The sequence below is a fragment of the Oenanthe melanoleuca genome, chromosome 27, assembly GCF_029582105.1.
Source record: "Oenanthe melanoleuca isolate GR-GAL-2019-014 chromosome 27, OMel1.0, whole genome shotgun sequence".
NCBI classification, from domain to species: Eukaryota; Metazoa; Chordata; class Aves; order Passeriformes; family Muscicapidae; genus Oenanthe; species Oenanthe melanoleuca.
The window spans coordinates 5,055,516-5,077,397 of record NC_079360.1 but is presented as its reverse complement, the minus strand read 5'-3'; positions in this window follow the sequence as shown (position 1 = coordinate 5,077,397).

Genomic DNA, 21,882 nt, shown 5'->3' with positions numbered 1-21,882 from the left:
TCTGAATGGAACCATCCCAAATAAATATATTTATATAAAACCTGAATGAAACCATCCCAAATAAATATATTTATTTAAAATCTGAATGGAATCATCCCAAATAAATATATTTATATAAAATCTGAATGAAACCATCCCAAATAAATATATTTATTTAAAATCTGAATGGAAGCACCCCATATAAATATATTTATATAAAATCTGAATGGAACAATCCCATATAAATATATTTATTTAAAATCTGAACGGAACAATCCCATATAAATATATTTATTTAAAACCTGAATGCAACCATCCCAAATAAATATATTTATTTAAAACCTGAACGCAACCACCCCAAATAAATATATTTATTTAAAACGGCGAATTAAACATTTTTATTTCTCTTTTTTTTCGCTTTTTCCAGGTTTCTGTTGTCAGAGGCCCCTTAATGAAAACAAAAGATGTTTGAGCGGGGCTGGAGCGGCTCCAAGCGCGGCTGAGCCCCCGATGATGATTTATTTGCTCGAAATTCACATTAATTCGCTTTTTCCCCCAAAACCGAGCCCGAGCGCGGCCGCTCATTAACTCGGATTTCTCCTGAGAGATCGCTGGATTTATTCTTTAATTTTTTTTTTTTATTATTTATTATAAAAAAATCCAATAAAACCCGTCCTTCTCCGAGGTAGTTAATGCATTAATGAGTCTAATTTTGGCACAGATGTTTCTGGGTGGGTTTTTTTATTTTATTTTATTTTTTTTTTCTTTTTTTTTGGGTGTGTTTTGATTTTCCAAAAGGAGCCCCTGCGATAGCTCATGGCCTGACAAGCAAATAGATAATCAAGAAGACAAATGGCTCCTTTTGTGAGCCGTAGCTCGCGTATTAATTTTCATTTTCTTTCTCATAGAAAAGTATAAAAAAAAAAAAAAAATTAAAAAAAAAAAAAAAAAAGCGAAAATAAGATCGGGGTTCTGGGTTAGGGATGGAGAAAAAAAATAAAAAAAATCAGATTATTGTCCTCGAGGGGGGTGGGACAAGGTGAAGAAAAGAATCTTGGGTTGGGCTCTGAAGTGATGATAATAATGATGATAATGGTAATAATAAATATAAATATAAATATAAATATAAATATAAATATAAATATAAATATAAATATAAATATAAATATAAATATAAATATAAATATAAATATAAATGTAAGTGTCAAATATAAATATAAGTGTAAATATAAATATAAATATCAAATATAAAGTATAAATATAAGTGTCAAATATAAATATTGGTGCAAATAGAAATAGAAATAATATAAATATAAATATAAATATAAATATAAATATAAATATAAATATAAATATAAATATAAATATAAATATAAATATAAATATAAATATAAATATAAATAGAATCAGAAATAGAAGCATAAATCTAAGTATAATTTATAAGTATAGTACATTACTACAGGTATAATAAAAAATATATAAAAGAAATAGAAATATAAAATATTTGTAATATAAATACATAAAAAATATATAAAAATATAAGTATATAAAGTATATAAAGTTTATAGAGTATATAAAGTATATAAAGCATGTAAAGTATATAATATGCAATGATAATAATAATAATAATAATAATAATAATAATAATAATAATAATAATAATAATAATAATAATAATATAAAAGGGCTTTGCTGATTTGTTCAATATTCCCAGAATCCCCCAAAAATCCCAAATTTTCCCCCCCCTTTATCCAGAGACAAAGGCAGAGCTCAAACCAAACCCTGCCGGGTGATTTTTTTTAATTTTTTCATCCCTTTTTAATACTTAAAAAAAAAATTAAATAATATTTATGCGGTCACATGGGGCTGCGCGAGGCGTTAAAAAAATCGGATTTTTGGCGGATTTTTTTTGTTTAGTTCTCGCGGTTTTAGAGGCGGCGGCAAAACTTGAAAGTTTCTTTTATTTCCCTGTTTTTTTTTTGTTTTTTTTTTGGCAAGGGCTGTATTTTATTCGGGTTTCCCGAAGCTTGGCCGCTGTTTTCTTTTGGCGCTTGTTGCGTTTGATTCCTCCCTTTGATCCGCTGCGCTTTGGGGAGAGGGTGCGAATTTTCCAGAGGGAGAAGGGCCAAAAATGAGGGTTTTAAACCAAAAAAAAACCCGAAAAAAAAAAGAAATAAAAAGCAGCATATGCTGGCAGGAATGCGGGTCTATAGAAAAAAAAAAATCAAAGTGTGAATGGGGTGGAAAGGGGAGAAAAGGAGATTTCTATAGGAAAAAAGTTCACAGGCGTTAGGAGAGGACAGAAGGCAAGAAAAATGCGAGAATTATACAGAAAAATCATTAATCACTTCTTTTCTTGCGATACTTATCCCTTTTCCCATTGTTCTCCAACAGCAAATCTCGGCAGAGCGGCTGGCGGCAAAAAAGCGCCCGGAGTTCCTCCGAGAAACCTTCGGGGCCGATAATCGCGATTTAGAATCGCGATATCGATATGGCCGCTAATAAAACGCGAGCCTTAAAGGTGAAAAAAAATAAATATATATATATATATATTTTTTTTTTTTTTTTTTTGGGGGGGGTGAAAAAGAAAAAAATCCGATTCCAATTCCCCCCGAATTTGGAAGGAGCAACCCCGAGGATGAGTGAGCTGGAAAAAGGTAACGGGGCTGCTCTGTCGGCGCGCGGGTGGGGGAAATTTGGGGGAAATTCACGGAAAAAATGAGGTTTTTTAAAAAAAAAAAAAAAATCAGAGGTGGAAACTGAAAAAAAAAAAAAAAAAAGGATTTTCAGAATTTTCCTTTTTTTTTTTTTTTTTTTTGGAGTGGGTAGGGAAAGTTCGTGGTGCGTTGGTGGCCAGAGGGGTTTGAGGTTTTTTTAAATTTTTTTTTTAAATTTATTTTCTGTTGGATTTGGGGCTGGGAGTGGTTGCGCTGGTTCCTGGGGGAGATTTTTGGGGGGTTTTATGTTTAAAATCGGTTTTTTCTCAGTTTTTTTCCCTGAGTTAAATCTGGCACGGGACGGTTCGGGGAGGGGTTGGTGGAGCCTCCGCTGGGGGACCCGGGAAATGCGAATTTTCCAGGTTTAAAAATTCAACATTCCCGGTTTAAAACTTCCCGGGAAATGCGAATTTTCTCGGTTTAAAAATTCAACATTCCCGGTTTAAAACTTCCCATGAAATGAGAATATTCCCGGTTTAAAAAATCAACATTCCCGGTTTAAAACTTCCCTGGAAAATGCGAATTTTCTCGGTTTAAAAATTCAACATTCCCGGTTTAAAACTTCCCGGGAAATTCGAATTTTCCCGGTTTAAAACTTCCCAGGAACTCCCAGCATTCCCAGTTTAGGCTGTGCCAGGAAATTCGAGAATTCCCAGTTTAGGCCGTCCCAGGAACTCCCAGCATTCCCAGTTTAGGCTTTGCCAGGAACTGGGAACGTTCCTTGGTTTGAGGCTGGGCCAGGAAATTCGAGAATTCCCAGTTTGAGTCCGCCCCAAGAACTGGGAACGTTCCCAGTTTAAAACTGTCCCGGGAAAGTCGGAAATCCCAGTTTAACCAGTCCCAGTAACATTCCCAGTTTAACCAGTCCCAGTTCCATCCCCAGTTTACCCAGTCCCAGGCCCATTCCCAGTTTAACCAGTCCCAGGCCCATTCCCAGTTTAACCAGTCCCAGTTCCATCCCCACGATCCCGCAGGTTCCCAGTTTAACCAGTCCCAGTTCTATCTCTACGAACATTCCCAGTTTAACCAGTCCCAGGCCCATTCCCAGTTTAACCAGTCCCAGGCCCATTCCCAGTTTAACCAGTCCCAGTTCTATCCCCATGAACATTCCCAGTTTAACCCAGTCCCAGGCCCGTTCCCAGTTTAACCAGTCCCAGGCCCATTCCCAGTTTAACCAGTCCCAGTTCCATCCCCACCAACCCTCAGCGTTCCCAGTTTAACCAGTCCCAGTTCTATCCCTGCGAACATTCCCAGTTTAACCAGTCCCAGGCCCATTCCCAGTTTAACCAGTCCTAGTTCTATCCCTGCGAACACTCAGCGTTCCCATTTTACCCAGTCCCAGGCACATTCCCAGTTTTTATCCCCATGCACATTCCCAGTTTAACCAGTCCCAGTAACATTCCAGTTTAACCAGTCCCAGGCCCATTCCCAGTTTAACCAGTCCCAGTTCCATCCCCACGATCCCGCAGGTTCCCAGTTTAACCAGTCCCAGTTCTATCCCCATGAACATTCCCAGTTTACCCAGTCCCAGGCCCATTCCCAGTTTAACCAGTCCCAGTTCTATCCCCATGAACATTCCCAGTTTACCCAGTCCCAGGCCCATTCCCAGTTTAACCAGTCCCAGGCCCATTCCCAGTTTAACCAGTCCCAGTTCCATCCCCACCAACCCTCAGCGTTCCCAGTTTAACCAGTCCCAGTTCTATCCCTGTGAACATTCCCAGTTTAACCAGTCCCAGGCCCATTCCCAGTTTAACCAGTCCCAGGCACATTCCCAGTTTAACCAGTCCCAGGCCCGTTCCCAGTTTAACCAGTCCCAGGCCCATTCCCAGTTTAACCAGTCCCAGTAACATTACCAGTTTACCCAGTCCCAGGCCCGTTCCCAGTTTAACCAGTCCCAGTTCCATCCCCACGATCCCGCAGGTTCCCAGTTTAACCAGTCCCAGTTCTATCCCCTCGAACATTCCCAGTTTAACCAGTCCCAGGCCCATTCCCAGTTTAACCAGTCCCATTCCATTCCCAGTTTAACCAGTCCCAGTTCCATCCCCACCAACCCTCAGCGTTCCCAGTTTAACCAGTCCCAGTTCTATCCCTGCGAACATCCCCAGTTTAACCAGTCCCATTCCCAGTTTAACCAGTCCCAGTTCTATCCCCTCGATGAACATTCCCAGTTTACCAGTCCCAGGCCCGTTCCCAGTTTAACCAGTCCCAGTTCCATCCCCACGATCCCGCAGGTTCCCAGTTTAACCAGTCCCAGGCCCGTTCCCAGTTTAACCAGTCCCAGTTCTATCCCCATGAACATTCCCAGTTTAACTAGTCCCAGGCCCATTCCCAGTTTAACCAGTCCCAGGCCCATTCCCAGTTTAACCAGTCCCAGTTTATCCCCCCGATCCCGCCGGTTCCCGTCCCATCCCGATCCCGTCTGTGTCCATTCCCGGGTTTTCCCTCCGGGCTCCGGTTCGGGAATTTTCGGAACTCGGTTCGGGAATTTGCGGAACTCGGGTTCGGGAATTTTCGGAACTTGGTTCGGGAATTTTCGGAACTCGGTTCGGGAATTTTCGGAGCTCGGTTCCGGGGGGGCCCGAGGCGCGCGGGGGGCGGGGTCACCCCGGGGCCGCGTTTTCTGCCCGATTAAACCGAGTTTTGCAACCCGGGCCTGACCTCGCACCCCCTTGACCTCCCCTGGGCTGGACACGGTGCCGGAAAACACCCGGAAAGGAGGAAAAAAATGGAAAAAAAAAAATCCCCAAAATTTAATTTATTTTTGGTTTCTCGGTGTTTAATCTGCGTTGTAAAAAAATCGGATTTTTTCGCGCCTGGTTTTGCTTTGGAGGAGGGAAATCGGGTGGTGGGCGCGGGTTTGGATGGATAAAAATAATTTTTTTTTTTTTTGGGTAAAAAATCAAGGAGAAAGGCCGAGGTCAGGCCCGGCGCTGTCCCGGCGCTATTTTCAGAAATTCTTTTGTTTGCCCCCCCTCGCTCCCCCTCCTCCTTTTGTCCTCCCCGCTCCCACCGAGCTGCTCCGGCCTCAGACACCCCCAAAGATCCCCGAACTGGGGAAAGAAAACCCAAAATTGGGTAAAAAACCAAAAAAAAAATGCCCAAAATTTGGAACAAAAAAATTACCTTCGGAATGGGACAAAAAATTCCCCCAAAATTGGGTAAAAAACCCCCAAAAGATCCTCAAATTGGAACAAAAATGCTCTTCGTAATTGGACAAAAAATTCCCCCAAAGATCCCCAAAACTGGGTAAAAATCCCCAAAGATACCCAAAAATTGGAACAAAAAAATCACCTTCGAAATTGGACAAAAAAATCCCCCAAAGATCCCCAAAATTGGGTAAAAAACCCCAAAAGATTCTCAAATTCGAACAAAAATATCACCTTCGGAATGGGACAAAAAAAAATCCTCCCCAAAAATCCCCAAATTGAGCCAAAAATTCTCACAAAGATTCCCCAAAATTGGACCAAGAATCTCCCAAAGGTCCCGAAACTGGACAAAAAAATCCTCCAAAAGTCCCAAATTGGACCAAAAATCCCCCAAAGATCCACAAAATGGGACTAAAAAATCCCCCCCAAAATCCCCGAATCGGACCAAAACTGCCCAAACTTCCCCAAATCCCCCAAATCTGGGCTTGACATGAGAAAAAACCTGAGCCAACCCCAGCGGGCTTCAGGGACGCTGCAAAAAACCCCAAAAATTCAATTTATTCCCATTTATTCATCACAAAACCGATCCCGGGATGCGCGCGGGGATTTGGGGACAGGCTGGGGGAGGGGGTGGCGAAGTCCCCGAGTGTCCCCGAGTGTCCCCGAGTGTCTCCGGGTGTCCCCGAGTCTCCCCGAGTCTCCCCGAGTCTCCCCGAGTGTCCCCGCGTGTCCCCGGGTGTCGCCGAGTGTTCTCGAGTGTCCCTGGGTGTCCCCGGGTGTCACCGAGTGTCCCCGAGTGTCCCCGAATGTCCCCGAGTGTCCCCGAGTGTCCCCGAGTGTCCCCGGGTGTTTCCGAGTCTCCCCGAGTGTCCCCGAGTGTCCCCGAGTGTCCCCGAGTGTCCCCGAGTGTCCCCGGGTGTTCCCGAGTCTCCCCGAGTGTCCCAGAGTGTCCCCGAGTGTCCCCGAGTGTCCCCGGGTGTCCCCGAGTGTTCCCGAATGTCCCCGAGTGTCCCCGGGTGTCCCCGAGTGTCCCCGAGTCTCCCCGAGTCTCCCCGAGTGTCCCCGAGTGTTCCCGAATGTCCCCGAGTGTCCCCGAGTGTCCCCGAGTGTCCCCGAGTGTTCCCGAGTGTCCCCGCGTGTCCCCGAGTGTCCCCGAGTCTCCCTGGGTGTCCCCGAGTGTCCCCGCGTGTCCCCGAGTGTCCCCGAGTGTCCCCGAGTGTCCCCGAGTCTCCCCGAGTGTTCCCGAGTGTCCCCGAGTGTCCCCGGGTGTTCCCGAGTGTCCCCGAGTGTCCCCGAGTGTCCCCGCGTGTCCCCGAGTGTCTCAGGGTGTCCCCGAATGTCCCCGAGTGTCCCCGAGTGTCCCCGAGTGTCCCCGAGTCTCCCCGAGTCTCCCTGGGTGTCCCCGAATGTCCCCGAGTGTCCCCGAGTGTCCCCGAGTGTTCCCGAGTCTCCCTGGGTGTCCCCGAGTCTCCCCGAGTGTCCCCGAGTGTCCCCGAGTCTCCCCGAGTCTCCCCGAGTGTTCCCGAGTGTCCCCGCGTGTCCCCGGATGTCCCCGAGTGTCCCCGAGTCTCCCCGAGTGTCCCCGAGTGTCCCCGAGTCTCCCCGAGTGTCCCCGAGTGTCCCCGAGTGTCTCAGGGTGTCCCCGAGTGTCTCAGGGTGTCCCCGAGTCTCCCCGAATGTCCCCGAGTGTCCCCGAGTCTCCCCGAGTGTCCCCGAGTCTCCCCTAATGTCCCCGAGTGTCCCCGAGTCTCCCCGAGTGTCCCCGAGTGTTCCCCAGTCTCCCCGAGGGTCCCCGAGTGTCCCCGAGTGTCCCCGAGTCTCCCCGAGTGTCCCCGAGTGTTCCCGAGTCTCCCCGAGTGTCCCAGAGTGTCCCCGAGTGTCCCCGAGTGTCCCCGAGTGTCCCCGCAGTGTTCCCGAGTGTCCCCGAGTGTCCCCGAGTCTCCCCGAGTGTCCCCGAGTGTTCCCGAGTCTCCCCGAGTGTCCCAGAGTGTCCCCGAGTGTCCCCGAGTGTCCCCGGGTGTCCCCGAGTCTCCCCGAGTCTCCCCGAGTCTCCCCGAGTGTCCCCGGGTGTCCCCGAGTGTCCCCGAGTCTCCCCGAGTCTCCCCGAGTGTCCCCGAGTGTCCCCGCGTGTCCCCGAGTGTCTCAGAGTGTCCCCGAGTGCCCCCGAGTCTCCCCGAGTGTCCCCGAGTGTTCCCGAATGTCCCCGAGTGTCCCCGAGTGTCTCAGGGTGTCCCCGAGTCTCCCCGAGTGTCCCCGGGTGTCCCCGAGTGTCCCCGCGTGTCCCCGCGTGTCCCCGCGTGTCCCCGGTCCCTCCCCGCTCCCCTCCGGGATCTCTCGGGGATTTCGGGCCCGGTGACAGATTTATGACGCGCAATAAAACGCGGCGCGTTCCCATCTGTAAATCAATCTCGCTCCCTCTCTATAAACTTTCATTTTATCTTCACAAAGGCGACGCCTTTGATCGCGGCACCTCCGAGCTCCCAGCAGCGTTTCCGACCCTTTGAACTGCAATTTTTTTTTTTTTAAAACACCCCAAAACACTAAAAAAAAAAAAAAAAAAAAAAAATAGCCAAACCGAAAATTAGGATTTTTTTTTTTTTTTTTTTTTTTTTTTTTAATTTTTTTGCGTGAAACTAACCCAAAAAAACTCCAGCGCGGGTAAAATGTGGGGGGTTCTCCTGGGATGGATCCGCTCGCTTTTATTTTGTTGTTATTTTATTTTTTATTATTTTGTTTTATTTTTTCCCCTCTCTTTTTAAATGTATAAGGAAAAAAAAAAATAGGGAAAAAAACCCCAAAACCAAGAAGTGGTTATGGAGTGAAAGTTGCGGTTTCTGAATTGACCCGAAGTTCTAAAATTCGCGGGGCTCCCCCAGCCACGGGAACTCCTTTAAATCGGATTTTTTATCCTTCCCAACCTCTCGCTGAGATAAAATCGATGCCGAAATAATCGAGGAATTTTTAAAACCCGAACCTGGGGAGCTCAGCCCGCGGGGTTCGGCTCCAGCCGGCCCAAAATCCGCGGTTTTAACACTTTTAATTCAATTTTTTTTTATATTTTATTCGAGCTCCCTCCGGGCTCGGGATGGATTTGGGGTCCGGGAATTCGGGGTGTCCCTGCCCCTCCCCCCCTTTCAAGGCTCTCGGTGCCGATTTTTGGGGGGATTTTGGAGCTCGGTGCAAATTTTGGGGCGATTTTTGATCTCCTGCTGATTTCCCAGCGGTTTCCTTTGTTGCTCTCTCTGCTTCTCTTTTTCTTTTTCTTTTTTTTTCCTCCCAAGATCCTGGTACTTGGCAGCTCTCCTCAGACTCAAAATTTGATTTTTTTTTTATATTTTTTTTCCCTTCTCTAACACAATAAAGTCTGGCCAAACAATAACAGCAGCGGGGAGAGAAGGCCTGGAAATCAGGGGAAGCTTTTAAAAACATAAAAATATAAAAATATAAATATTTTCAGCTGCTTTGGGACGCTTGTAGCACCCGGGGCGAGATTTGTGATCAAAATCTCCGCGTGGGCAAAGGGAAAAAAAGAGGAAAAAAAGGAAAAAAGGGGAAAAAAAGGGGGAAAAAAATCTAAAATCAGGGAAAATCGGGATGAGATTTGGGTGAGGCGAGGTCTAACAATGGCAACTTCTAGGAAAGGTTTAAGGAAGGGTTTGAGGGTGGGGAATTAAACCCAAAATCGCGTTTTTTAGCAGAGAATTGAGGAGAGCGGTCGCGTTGGGATGGAAAGTTCTTTTTTTTTTTTTTTTTTTTTTCTTTTTCTTTTTTTTTTTTTTTTTTAAAAAAAAGAAAAAACCCGCTCGGTGTTCCGGTGGAAGGTCACAGTGGTCCTTTGAGCCTGAAAGTGAGAGACCCCCTTCCCCCTTCCCCGTCACGTGATTCATTAAATAATTAATGCAGAGCTTGCAGAATAGATATGTATTCGTCAGGAAAATCGCCGGCATGGGCTCCTTGTGCCTGACGTGAAGTTCGGCGGCGCTTGGAAAAAAAAAAAAAATATATATATATATTTATTAAAAAAAAAAATTTAAAAAGAGAGGAAAAAAAAGAAAGGAAAAAAAAAAAAAAAGAGGGAGAGAGGGAAGAGAGGAGGAGGCTGCGATAAAAGAGCCGCGCTCGGAGCCGCTGGATCCTTGTGAGTAGCGGGGGCTCCCCGATCGCTGTCCGCGGGAATTTATTGTTTGTTATTAATGTTATTGTCGTAAAATGTGACAAATCGCCGACTTCATTTCCTCCCATTGCTCCTCGCGCTGTTTATACCCATCCAGCCTTTTCATTCAGATTTTTTTTTTTATTTAATTTTTTTAGAAGTGTGGGGGGCTTTGATTTTTTTTTTTTTTTTTTTCTCTCTCTCTCTCCTCCTCGCAACCTTTTATTTATTCTTAATTTTTTTTTGTCTCCCCCCACCCCTCATCCTCCACTTTTCTTGATTTATTACAATAAACATGTCAGCGGCGGCGTGTTTTTGGAGAGAGAGGGAGAGAATCGTGTTGTTTATGGTGTGTCCGAGATAAATCATCGGGAGGGAAGAGCGAGCGCGGCGATTTCCGAGCGTTTCTCTCCCCTTCCCCCGCTCCCGGAGTTGATGATTTCGGGCCATTCCCAGCCATAGATCAGCCGCTAATATGAAAGCTCCGGAGCTGGGGGTCTTAAATTACGGCGTCTGTGATTAGCAATTAAGGAGAGATTTGTATAAATTTGGGGGCAAAGCGGGAACGCCTCGCTGGCGTGGAAATCGCGACCTTAAAATCAAAATTGCGGCGTCGCCGCGTCCCTTTATCAACCACAAATCAGTTTTTTCCTCCTCTTCCCCTCCGGAGATCTTGGGTGATTTTATCCTAGAATCCGGATTTTAAAAAATGAAAATTAAATTTAAAAAAAAAAAAATCAAAGAGGGGGTTTTGCCTCAGCCCAGGCTCTGGTTTGCCCGGATTTTAAAGTGAAAATTTAATTTTAAAATCAAGGAATTTTTTTTGTTTGTTTGTTTGTTTTTGCTCTGGCTCGCCCACCGAGTCCCCAGAACAATGGGAAGCGGCCGAGTGACCCCAAACTGTCCCCAAAACATCAGCGAGGTCAATCCGCTCCTTGTGGGACATTCCTTGAGCTTTTCCAGGAGTTTTTTTTTTTATTTTCTCCGCTGGATTTTTAGGCTCGGGCTAAGTCTGGGGAGGAGCTGGACTGGGAGAGGCTGAGGATGGGCAGGGGGGAATTTGGGGATCGCGATTCTCTTCTGGAGCCCGGCCTGGGCTTCACCTCAGGGAAACAAAAATTAAAAAAAATAAAAAATCACAGAGCTCCGAGGAGAAAGAGTTGAGAAAATGGGTTGAAAAGCAGAAAAATGGGTTTAAAAGCAGAAAAATGGATTTAAAAGGAGCAAAACGCGGCCGGCAGCTGCTGCTTTCTGTAAAATATCGCCGGGGAAATCCCTGCCCGAGCAGGGAGGGCTGAGCCTTGGGGATGGGATTTGTGAAATTTGGGGATGGGATTGGTGAAATTTGGGGATGGGATTGGTGAGATTTTGGGGATGAGATTGGTGAGATTTTGGGGATGGGGTTTGTGGGATTTTGGGATGAGATTTACGGGATTTTGGGGATGAGATTTGTGAGGGTTTTGGATGAGGTTTGTGGGATTTTGGGGATGACGTTTGTGAGGTTTTGGGATGGGATTTGTGGGATTTTGGGGATGGGATTTGTGGGATTTTGGGATGAGGTTTGTGAGGATTTTGGATGAGATTTGTGAGGTTTTAGGGATGAGGTTTCTGAGGTTTTGGGGCTGAGGTTTACGGAATTTTGGGGATGAGACTGGTGAGATTTTGGGGATGAGGTTTATGGGGTTTTGGAGATGAGATCTCTGGGATTTTGAGGATGAGGTTTGTGGGATTTTGGGGATGAGGTTTAGGAGATTTTGGAGATGAGATCTCTGATATTTTGGGGCTGAGGTTTCTGAGGTTTTGTGGATGAGGTTTACTAGATTTTGTGGATGAGGTTTAGGAGATTTTGGGGATGAGATCTTTGGGATTTTGGGGATGAGGTTTCTGAGGTTTTGGGGACGAGATTTGTGAGGTTTGGGGGTGAGGTCTCTGATATTTTGGGGATGAGGTTTAGGAGATTTTGGGGATGAGATCTCTGATATTTTGGGGATGAGGTTTATGAGGTTTTGGGGATGAGGTTTATGAGGTTTTGGAGATGAGATCTCTGATATTTTGGGGATGAGGTTTAGGAGATTTTGGGGATGAGATCTTTGGGATTTTGGGGCTGAGGTTTCTGAGGTTTTGGGATTTCTGCCCCGAGCAGAGCCGGGTCAGGACACAGAACCCAAACCTGTTCTGAGCTCCGAGCTCGAGCCGCGAGTGTTGAAAGGAACAGAAGGAACCGGGAACTCCCTTTTCTTTTTCCTTTTTTTTTTTTTTTCCCTTTTTTTTTTTTTTTTTAAAGATATTTTACAAGCCCCGACATGCGAGGAGTCAATAAAACTGACAACAGGAGCAAAGATTAAATGTTCGCAGCGGATTCTGGGGTGAGAATTCTCCGCTTTTCCTCCTCCCCACCCCCTTTTTTCCCTCCCCTCCGCTCGGCAGCCGCGGCTGTGCCAGAACAAACCTTTGTGAGCGCGACCAGAGCCCGGCGAGCAGAATGAAAAATCCTGGATGAGGGAGCCAGAACACGGCACGGCTCCCTGTCACAGCCCCGGTTCATTCCAGATGTCAGACTTTATTTTGTTTTATTTTATTTTATTTTATTTTATTTTATTTTATTTTATTTTATTTTATTTTATTTTATTTTATTTTATTTTATTTTATTTTATTTTATTTTATTTTATTTTATTTTATTTTATTTTATTTTATTATTCTATTCTATTCTATTCTATTCTATTCTATTCTATTCTATTCTATTCTATTCTATTCTATTCTATTCTATTCTATTCTATTCTATTTTTGTATTGTATTCTATTATATTTTAAAAAATTTTTCTTTTCTTTTCTATTCTATTCTATTCTATTCTATTCTATTCTATTCTATTCTATTCTACTTTATTTTTCTATTCTATTTTATTTTATTTTGTTATTCTATTCTATTCTATTCTATTCTATTCTATTCTATTCTATTCTATTCTATTTTTCTATTGTATTATATTATATCTTTTTTTATTTTTCTATTCTATTCTATTCTATTCTATTCTATTCTATTCTATTCTATTCTATTCTATTCTATTTTTTCTATTGTATTATATTATATCTTTTTTTATTTTTCTATTCTATTCTATTCTATTCTATTCTATTCTATTCTATTCTATTCTATTCTATTCTATTATCTATTTTATTTTTCTATTCTATTCTATTCTATTTTATTTTGTTATTCTATTCTATTTTTCTATTGTATTATTTTCTAATTTTTTTTTTTAATTTTTCTATTCTATTTTTAAAATTCATTTTTAAAATAATGATTTAATTTTTTCCCATTCTGTTCGGGACCCCGAGCGTGAGAAACGCCCCCTCGCAGGGGGCCCGGGGCCCCCCGCCCGCTCAATCAATCCTTTATTTACCCCTTTGTGCCGCCCGACTATTATGGGATGTCACAGGGGCTCGCTGGGGACACGGCCCGAGGGGACCCGGACCCCAAAATGACCCCAAATCCCGGTTCAGGAGCTCGGATTTGGGTGAGAAATTCACATTTCGGGACAGGAGGAGGGGGAGGGGATCCCAGAGCGGGGAAACCCCGAAACTGGGGGAAAAACCCCAAAACCGGGGAAAAACCCCAAAACCGGGGGAAAAACCCCAAAACTGGGGGGAAAACCCCAAAACCGGGGGGAAACCCCAAAACTGGGGGAAAACCCCAAAACCGGGGGGAAAACCCCAAAACTGGGGGAAAAACCCCAAAACCGGGGGAAAACCCCAAAACCGGGGGGAAACCCCCGAAACTGGGGAGAGAGACCCCAAAGTCCGGGGAGAGACCCCAAAGTGCGGGGAGACCCCAAAACTTGAGGGAAAAATCTCCGGAGCTTTGGAGACAGCCCAGAGCTCGGCAGGAGCCAGAGCTGGGAGGGGACCCCAGACCCAAAACGGGACCTAAACCAGGGACCCCAAACCCAAAACGGGACCCCAGACCCAAAACGGGACCCCAGACCCAAAACGGGACCTAAACCAGGGACCCCAAACCCAAAACGGGACCCCAGACCCAAAACGGGACCTAAACCAGGGACCCCAAACCCAAAACGGGACCCCAGACCCAAAACGGGACCCAAACCAGGGACCCCAAACCCGAAACGGGACCCCAGACCCAAAACGGGACCCCAAACCCAAAACAGGACCCAAACCAGGGACCCCAAACCCAAAACGGGACCCCAGACCCAAAACGGGACCCAAACCAGGACCTCGGACTTTGAATGGGATCCACAATCGGGACCCCAGACCCAAACCAGGGACCCCAGACCCAAAACGAGACCCAGAGCCGGGACCCCAGACCCAAAATGGGACCCCGAACCTGGATCTCAGACCCAGAATAAGACCCAGAGCAGGAAGGGGACCCCAGACCCAAAACGGGATCCAGACAAGAGACCCCAGACTCAGAATAGGACCCAGAATCGAGCGGGGACCCCAGACCCAAAACAGAACCCCAGACTCAAAACGGGACCCAGAACCGGGACCCCAGACCCAGAATGGGACCCAGAGCCAGGAGGAGACCCCAGACCCAGAATGGGATCCAGAGCCGAGAGGAGACCCCAGACCCAAAACGGGGACCCCAGACCCAAAACGGGACCCAGAACCGGGAGAGGACCCCAGACCCAAAACGGGGACCCCAGACCCAAAACAGGACCCAGAACCGGGAGAGGACCCCAGACCCAAAACGGGACCCAGACCCGGAATGAGGACCCCAGACCCAAAACGGGGACCCCAGACCCAAAACGGGGACCCCAGACCCAAAACGGGGCCCAGACCCGGAATGGGGACCCCAGACCCAAAACGGGGACCCCAGACCCAAAACGGGACTCAGACCCGGAATGGGGACCCCAGACCCAGGAAGGACAGAGCCCCCCCCCTCCTTCTCCTTCAATCCAGGAAGTTTTGGGGTGACACAAACCCTCCCCAGAATAATTTCATTTATTTATTTTTGGGAGAGCTCCCGATCGTCCCTCGGGGCTCTCCCTCCTTTCACCAAAAATCCCAAATTTCCCCCTTTGGGGACAGGGGCAGCACTTGCCCTCCTCCCCCCCTCAAACCCTCCTAAACCGCCTCCAGCGCTTTTTTTTTCTTTATTAACTCCCTAAAATCGAGTTTTTTTCCCCGTCAGCCGCCGCACGCGGCAGATAAAACTCTGGGGAGGGATAATTGGCTTTTTCGAGTGGCTCGAGCGAGCGGTTTTCCATCGATTTCTGGGCAATCAGCCCTTTCTCCTCGCCTGTCATCTCCTGCCAAGGTTCCCGAGCCCCCCAAAGAAATCCCCCTCCCCTTTTCCCTCCCGGCTTTTCCCGATTTTTTTTTTTTTTTTTCCTTTTATTTTATTTTTTTTTTTCCTGGAGAGGAAGCGATTAACGCCGTAAATACGAGTCAACAGCACCTTAATTCGGAATTTATTGCGGGCGGCAGGGGAGAGTTATTTCAGATCAAAGCCTGGCGGAGGCGCGGGGAGAGGAGGAAAAAAATAAAATAAAAATGAGGATAACGCGGAAATCTGAGGCAGAAGCCGTTCCCTCCCTTTTTATTTTATTTTTATTTATTTGTTTTTATATGTTTTATATATTTTGAGTCCCCTCAGCATCACCCCGCGCCCCCGGGGCCGCTTCATTTTCATTTTCAAACCCCGAGGCGAGCACGAGCCGAGACAAAAGGGAAAAGTTTCGGCCAAACAGGGAAAAGTTTGGGAGCGGGGAGGGTTCGCTTTGAAGTTTTCTCCTTTTTATTTTTTTTTTTTTGGCTCGGGGAGGAGGCAGAGGAGGGGGACACGGCAGAAATAAAAGGCAACAAGAGCGTTTCAACACTTCCCTGCTCGCAGCCACCCCGAGATGAAAAGGGAGGCAATAAATCAGAAGCGATGGTGGCGATTGGAATTTTTTTTTTTTTTTTCTTCTCTTTTCCTCTTTTTTCTTTTTTTTTTTTTTTTTTTTTTTTCTGGCGTAGATGCGAGGGGAGGGGTTAAGGAGAAATCCCCGCTCGCTGCTCTCGCCTCTCTTTATTTTTTTCTTTTTTTTTTTTTATTTTTGGATGTGAAATCCATCAGGGTTTTATTGGCAGCGCCAGCGGAGCTCCGGGGGGAGAAGCTGAGAAACTCCGGGTGGAATTTTTGGGAATTTTTGGGGGAATTATTTGGGAATTTTTCCCGCTGGAATGGGGAGCCGGGATGGGGGGACCCCCTCCCACCCCCCCAGCCCCGCGCGGGGTTTTAGGATCGGAGGTTCCCCCAAAATTCCCGGCGGGTTTTGGGGCGCGGGATCCGCTCCGGCACCGCCCGGGTGGGAATTCCCAGCGCCGAGGTCAGCGCGGGGCCAAACCCGCCCAAAATTCCCAAAAATCCCGGGAAAAGGAGATTTAACCGCGGGATTGATTAAATTAAAAAAAAATTCAAATCCGGGTTTAAATAACTTTTAATCCCCTCCTCACTCCCTTTTTTTTTATTTTTATTTTTATTTTTTTTTCATCTTTCTTTCTCTCTCTTTTTTTTTTTTTTTTTAATTTTATTTTATTTTTTTAATTTTTTTTTTTTCTCGGGACGGGACATATGGAATCGATTTCCAGCGCTGACACCGAGCGCTGCCCGGCTCCTACTGGCTCGAAAAAAGCAAATTCCGTTTGGTTCCCTTCTCTCCCCTCGTCACTCGGGGCTCGAATTTTAAACTCTTCATAAAGATCCCGCAGTGGGGGAGGGGTTTTTGGGTTTTTTTTGGGATTTTTAAACCAAAATTTTGGTTTTTTATCACTTCCCCTCCGCCCTCAGCTCATCCCTCTAAAGGGATCCTTGCCCCAATTTCAGTTTTTTTTTTTTTATTTTTGATAAATTTAAAATTTTTTTTCCTCCTCCAGCCCGTTCTGTTTGTCCAAAACAAATTAAAAAAAAATTAAAAATTAAAAAATCCCGAGATCCAGCGGGGGGTTGAAATAAAAAATAAATTTATTTTTTAAATTTTCCTGCTCCAGTGGCGAATCCTCACGGCCCCGACGCGGCTTCTCCTCGGAATCCTGGAATCTCGCAGGTAAGAAGTTTAAAAAAAAAAAATAAATCAATCCCAAAATGAATGAAAAAAATAGAAATAAATAAAAAAAACACGCGAGCTGTAATTAATTAATCGCTCCGAAATCTCTGACGTGGAGCAGGAACCGCCTAAAATTAAAAAAATGATTCCTGAAGAGGAAAAAAAAATTAAAATTTTATCCAGAAACGATTTCCCCAAAGGCGATTTTCCCCCTTTGGCCAAAAGTTTTTTTTTTTTTTCACATTTGTTAAAGATTTCGCACCTTTGAAATAGAAAAAGGTTAAAAAGAAAAGAAAAAAAAGAAAAAAAAAAAGAAAAAAAAAAAAAAGAGCAGAAGGTGATTTATGGCCCGCAGAGGTTTTTGTTTACTCGGAGCAAACTGGAATTACAAAAAAAAAAAAAAAAAAGAGAAAAAGGAGGAAAAAAAAAAGAGAAAAAAAGCAAAAAAAAAGAAGTTTCGGGAGCCGCCAGATGTGCGGGAACATCTGGAGGGAGCTCGAGCTGCTTTTGCTTTTCGGGTGGGACTGGGGAAAGTCGGGGCTGCTCAAAATTCGGGAATTCCGGCTTTAAAAAATCGAATTTTGGGAAAAATGTTTAATTTTGGGTTTTTTTGTTGGAATTCCGGCTTTAAAAATATCGAGTTTTGGGAAAAATGTTTAATTTTGGTTTTTTTTTGTTGGAATTCCGGCTTTAAAAATATCGAGTTTGGGAAAAATTTAATTTTTTGGTTTTTTCTTTTTGGAAATTCCGGCTTTAAAAATATCGAGTTTGGGAAAAATGTTTAATTTTGAGGTTTTTTTTTGTTGGAATTCCGGCTTTAAAAATATCGAGTTTGGGAAAAATTTAATTTTTTGGTTTTTTCTTTTTGGAAATTCCGGCTTTAAAAATATCGAGTTTTGGGGAAAAATGTTTAATTTTGTTTTTTTTTTTTTTGTTGGGAATTCCGGCTTTAAAAATATCGAGTTTTGGGAAAAATGTTTAATTTTGGGTTTTTTTTTTTGGGAATTCCGGCTTTAAAAATATCGAGTTTGGGAAAAATTTAATTTTTTGGTTTTTTCTTTTTGGAAATTCCGGCTTTAAAAATATCGAGTTTGGGGAAAAATGTTTAATTTTGGGGTGGTTTTTTTGGGAATTCCGGCTTGAAAAGGATTAGGATTTGGGAAAAATTTAATTTTTTGGTTTTTTCTTTTTGGAAATTCCGGCTTTAAAAATATCGAGTTTTGGGAAAAATGTTTAATTTTGGAGGTTTTTTTTGGGAATTCCGGTTTTAAAAATATCGAGTTTTGGGAAAAATGTTCATTTTGAAGATTTTTTTTTGGGGAATTCCGGCTTTGGATATATCAGGATTTGGGGAAAATGTTTAATTTTGGTTTTTTTTTGGAATTCCGGCTTTAAAAATATCGAGTTTGGGGAAAAATGTTTAATTTTTGGGGTGGTTTTTTTGGAATTCCGGCTTTAAAAATATCGAGTTTTGGGAAAAATGTTTAATTTTGGGTTTTTTTTTTTTTGGAATTCCGGCTTTAAAAATATCGAGTTTTGGGAAAAATGTTCATTTTGAAGATTTTTTTTGGGGAATTCCGGCTTTGAATATATCAGGATTTGGGAAAATTTTATTTTATTTTATTTTATTTTATTTTATTTATTTATTTTATTTTTTTTTTTTTTTTAATTCAGGCTTGAAAAGGATCAGGATTTGGGGAAAATGTTTAATTTTGGTTTTTTTTTTGGGAATTCCGGCTTTGAAAACATCGAATTTCGGCAAAAATATTAATTTTGAGTTTTTTTTTTTTTTTTTTTTTTTAATTCCGACTTTAAAAAGATAAAGTTTTGGAGAAAAGTTTGGATTTTAGAATTTTTTATTTATTTATTTTGAATCCTGGCTTAAAAAAAATGAGGGTTGGGAAAAAAATGTTTGGTTTTGAGGATATTTTATTTTATTTTATTTTATTTTATTTTATTTTATTTTATTTTATTTTATTTTATTTTATTTATTATATTTTTTCGTATATTTTCGTATATTTTTCGTATATTTTTGGAGCAAAATTCGATTTTTAGACTTTTATTTTTTGAATTCTTTGCTTAAAATTGATCAAATTTTGAAGAAATGTTCCAGTTTGGAATTTTTTTTTTTTTTTTGGGGGGCTGAGAATCCTGGTTTCAAAAATATCAAATTATGGAAAAAAAAATTTTGATTTGGGGGTTTTTCTTAGGGAATCTTTAAAATTTAAAAATTTCAATTTTAAAATTGAAATTTTTAAATTTCAGGATCTGGAGAAAAGTTTAATTTTTGAGGGTTTTTTTTGGGGGGGAATTCCGGATTTTTTAAAAAAATCAAGTTTTGGAAAAAAAAACTTAATTTTTTTTTTTTTTTTTTTTTTGGGGAATTCTCTCAGGAAAAAAAAAATAAAAAATAAAAAATAAAAATTCGCCTCTAGCTCCTCCCCCATCGTTTTTAAAGGCAAATCAGGAAAATTCTTTTATGGAAAAAAAAAAACAACCCAAAAAATTCTGAAAAATCGAATTAAAGTGACAATTTTTTTATTATTATCATTATTATTTTATTTTTATTTTTATTTTTATTTTTATTTCTATTTTTGTTTTTATTTTTATTTTTATTTTTGTTTTTATTTTTGTTTTTATTTTTAATTCCAATTTAATTTTCATTTTTCAATTATTATTATTATTATTATTATTATTATTATTATTATTATTATTAATTTTTATTTTTAGTATTTTTTTAATTTTCTGGTTTTTTATTTTTAATTTTTATTTCTTTTATTTTTTTAATGATTTGATTTATTTAATTTTTATTTTTTTATTATTTGGTTTTTGATTTTTGATTTTTTTCATTTTCATTTATTTAATTAATTTTATTTTTAAATTTTTTACTTTTAAAATTTTTAATTTATTTGATTATTTGACTATTTGATTATTTTCTTTTTTAAATTTTTCTGATTTATTTTATTATATTTTATTATCTCAAATCTCATTATTTTATTTTATTTTATTTTATTTTATTTTATTTTATTTTATTTTATTTTATTTTATTTTATTATTTTATTTTATTTTATTTTATTATTTTATTTTATTTTATTTTATTTTATTTATTTTATTTTATATTTTATTTTATTTTATTTTATTTTTTTTATTTTACACTTTGAATTTCATTTTTTAAAAAATATTTTTTATTTTACATTGCTGAAGTTTGTGCTTTATTTAAAAAAAAACCCTTTTATTTCCTTTTCTATTTTGAATTCAACATTTATTTTTTAATATTTATTTTCCTTTCCGTGTTGAATTTTAGGATTTATTTATAAAAAATATTTAATTGATATTTTGAATTTCTGGGTTTATTTTCCAGTACTTATTTTATTTTATATATTGAATTTTGTTTTTTTTTTAAATACTTTTTTTTATTTTATATGTTGAATTTTTTTTTTTTATTATTATTTTGTATTTTGAATTTCTGATAGTTTTTATTTGCTTTTTTTTGTTTGTTTGGGGTTTTTTTGGTTTTTTTTTGAGAACTCCAAAGCGCTCGCGCTGATTAATGATTAACCCGCTGAATTCTCGCGGTTCCAAGCAAAGGTCAGAGGGAGAAAAAAACAAAAAAAAAGCAAAAAAAAGCAAAAAAAAGCAAAAAAAAAAGTAAAAAATCCGATTTATCGAAGCAAACGTGGCTTAATTCGGATTTTTTATCCCGCCCGCTTTTCTCGGGTTGGAAAAACTCCAAATTCTTCTTTTTTTTACCAAAAAAAAACCCAAAAAAGGCTAAAAAATAAATTTAAAAAATTAAAAAAAAAATAAAAAAATAAAAAACCAACTCCGAGCTGCGGGAGGAGCGAAGGCGGCTCCGCCCCCCCAGAGAAAAAAAAATTAATTAATAAAATAAATAAAAATAATAATAAAAAACCCCAAAACAAATCAAAACAAAGAAGGCGGGGAGGGAATCAATTAATTCCGAATAAAACCAAATAAAACCCAAATTAAAAAATTAAAACAAATAAAAAAAACCAAGAGCCGTTTCTTCTTTTGATTTCCAGAATTTTGATTTTTCCCTTTTTATTTTATTTTTCCCCCTTTTATTTTAATTTTTTTTTCTCCCTTTTATTTTATTTTTCCCCCTTTTATTTTAATTTTTTTTCCTCCCTTTTATTTCCATTTTCCCCCCTTTTATTTTAATTTTTTTTCTCCCTTTTATTTCCATTTTTCCCCCTTTTATTTTAATTTTCCCCTTTCATTTTCCTTTTTATTTTTGATATGTTTTTCCCCCTTTTATTTTGATTTTTCCCTTTTATTTTGATTTTCCCCTTTTATTTTGATTTTCTCCCTTTTACTTTGATTTTCCCCTTTATCTCGATTTTCCCCTTTATCTCAATTTCCCTCCCTTTTATTTCGATTTTTTTCCCTTTTATTTCAATTTTCCCCCTTTTACTTCAATTTCCCTTCTTTTATTTCAATTTTTCCCTCTTTTATTTCAATTTTCCCCCTTTTATTTCAATTTTTCCCCTTTTATTTTAATTTTCCCCCTTTTATTTCAATTTTCCCACTTTTATTTTAATTTTTTTTCTCCCTTTTATTTCAATTTTCCCACTTTTATTTTAATTTTCCCCCTTTTATTTTATTTTTTTCCCTTTTCAACCCCCCGAGGGCGCGGGACGGGCTCTGATGGAAACAGAAAATCTCCGGGAAAATCGCGCATTAAAAGCGCTGTAATAATAATAATAATCCTAATAAAATCCTAATAAAATCCTAATAAAATCCTAATAAAATCCTAATAATAATCCTAATAAAATCCTAATAAAATTCTAATAAAATCCTAATAAAATCCTAATAAAATCCCAATAAAATCCT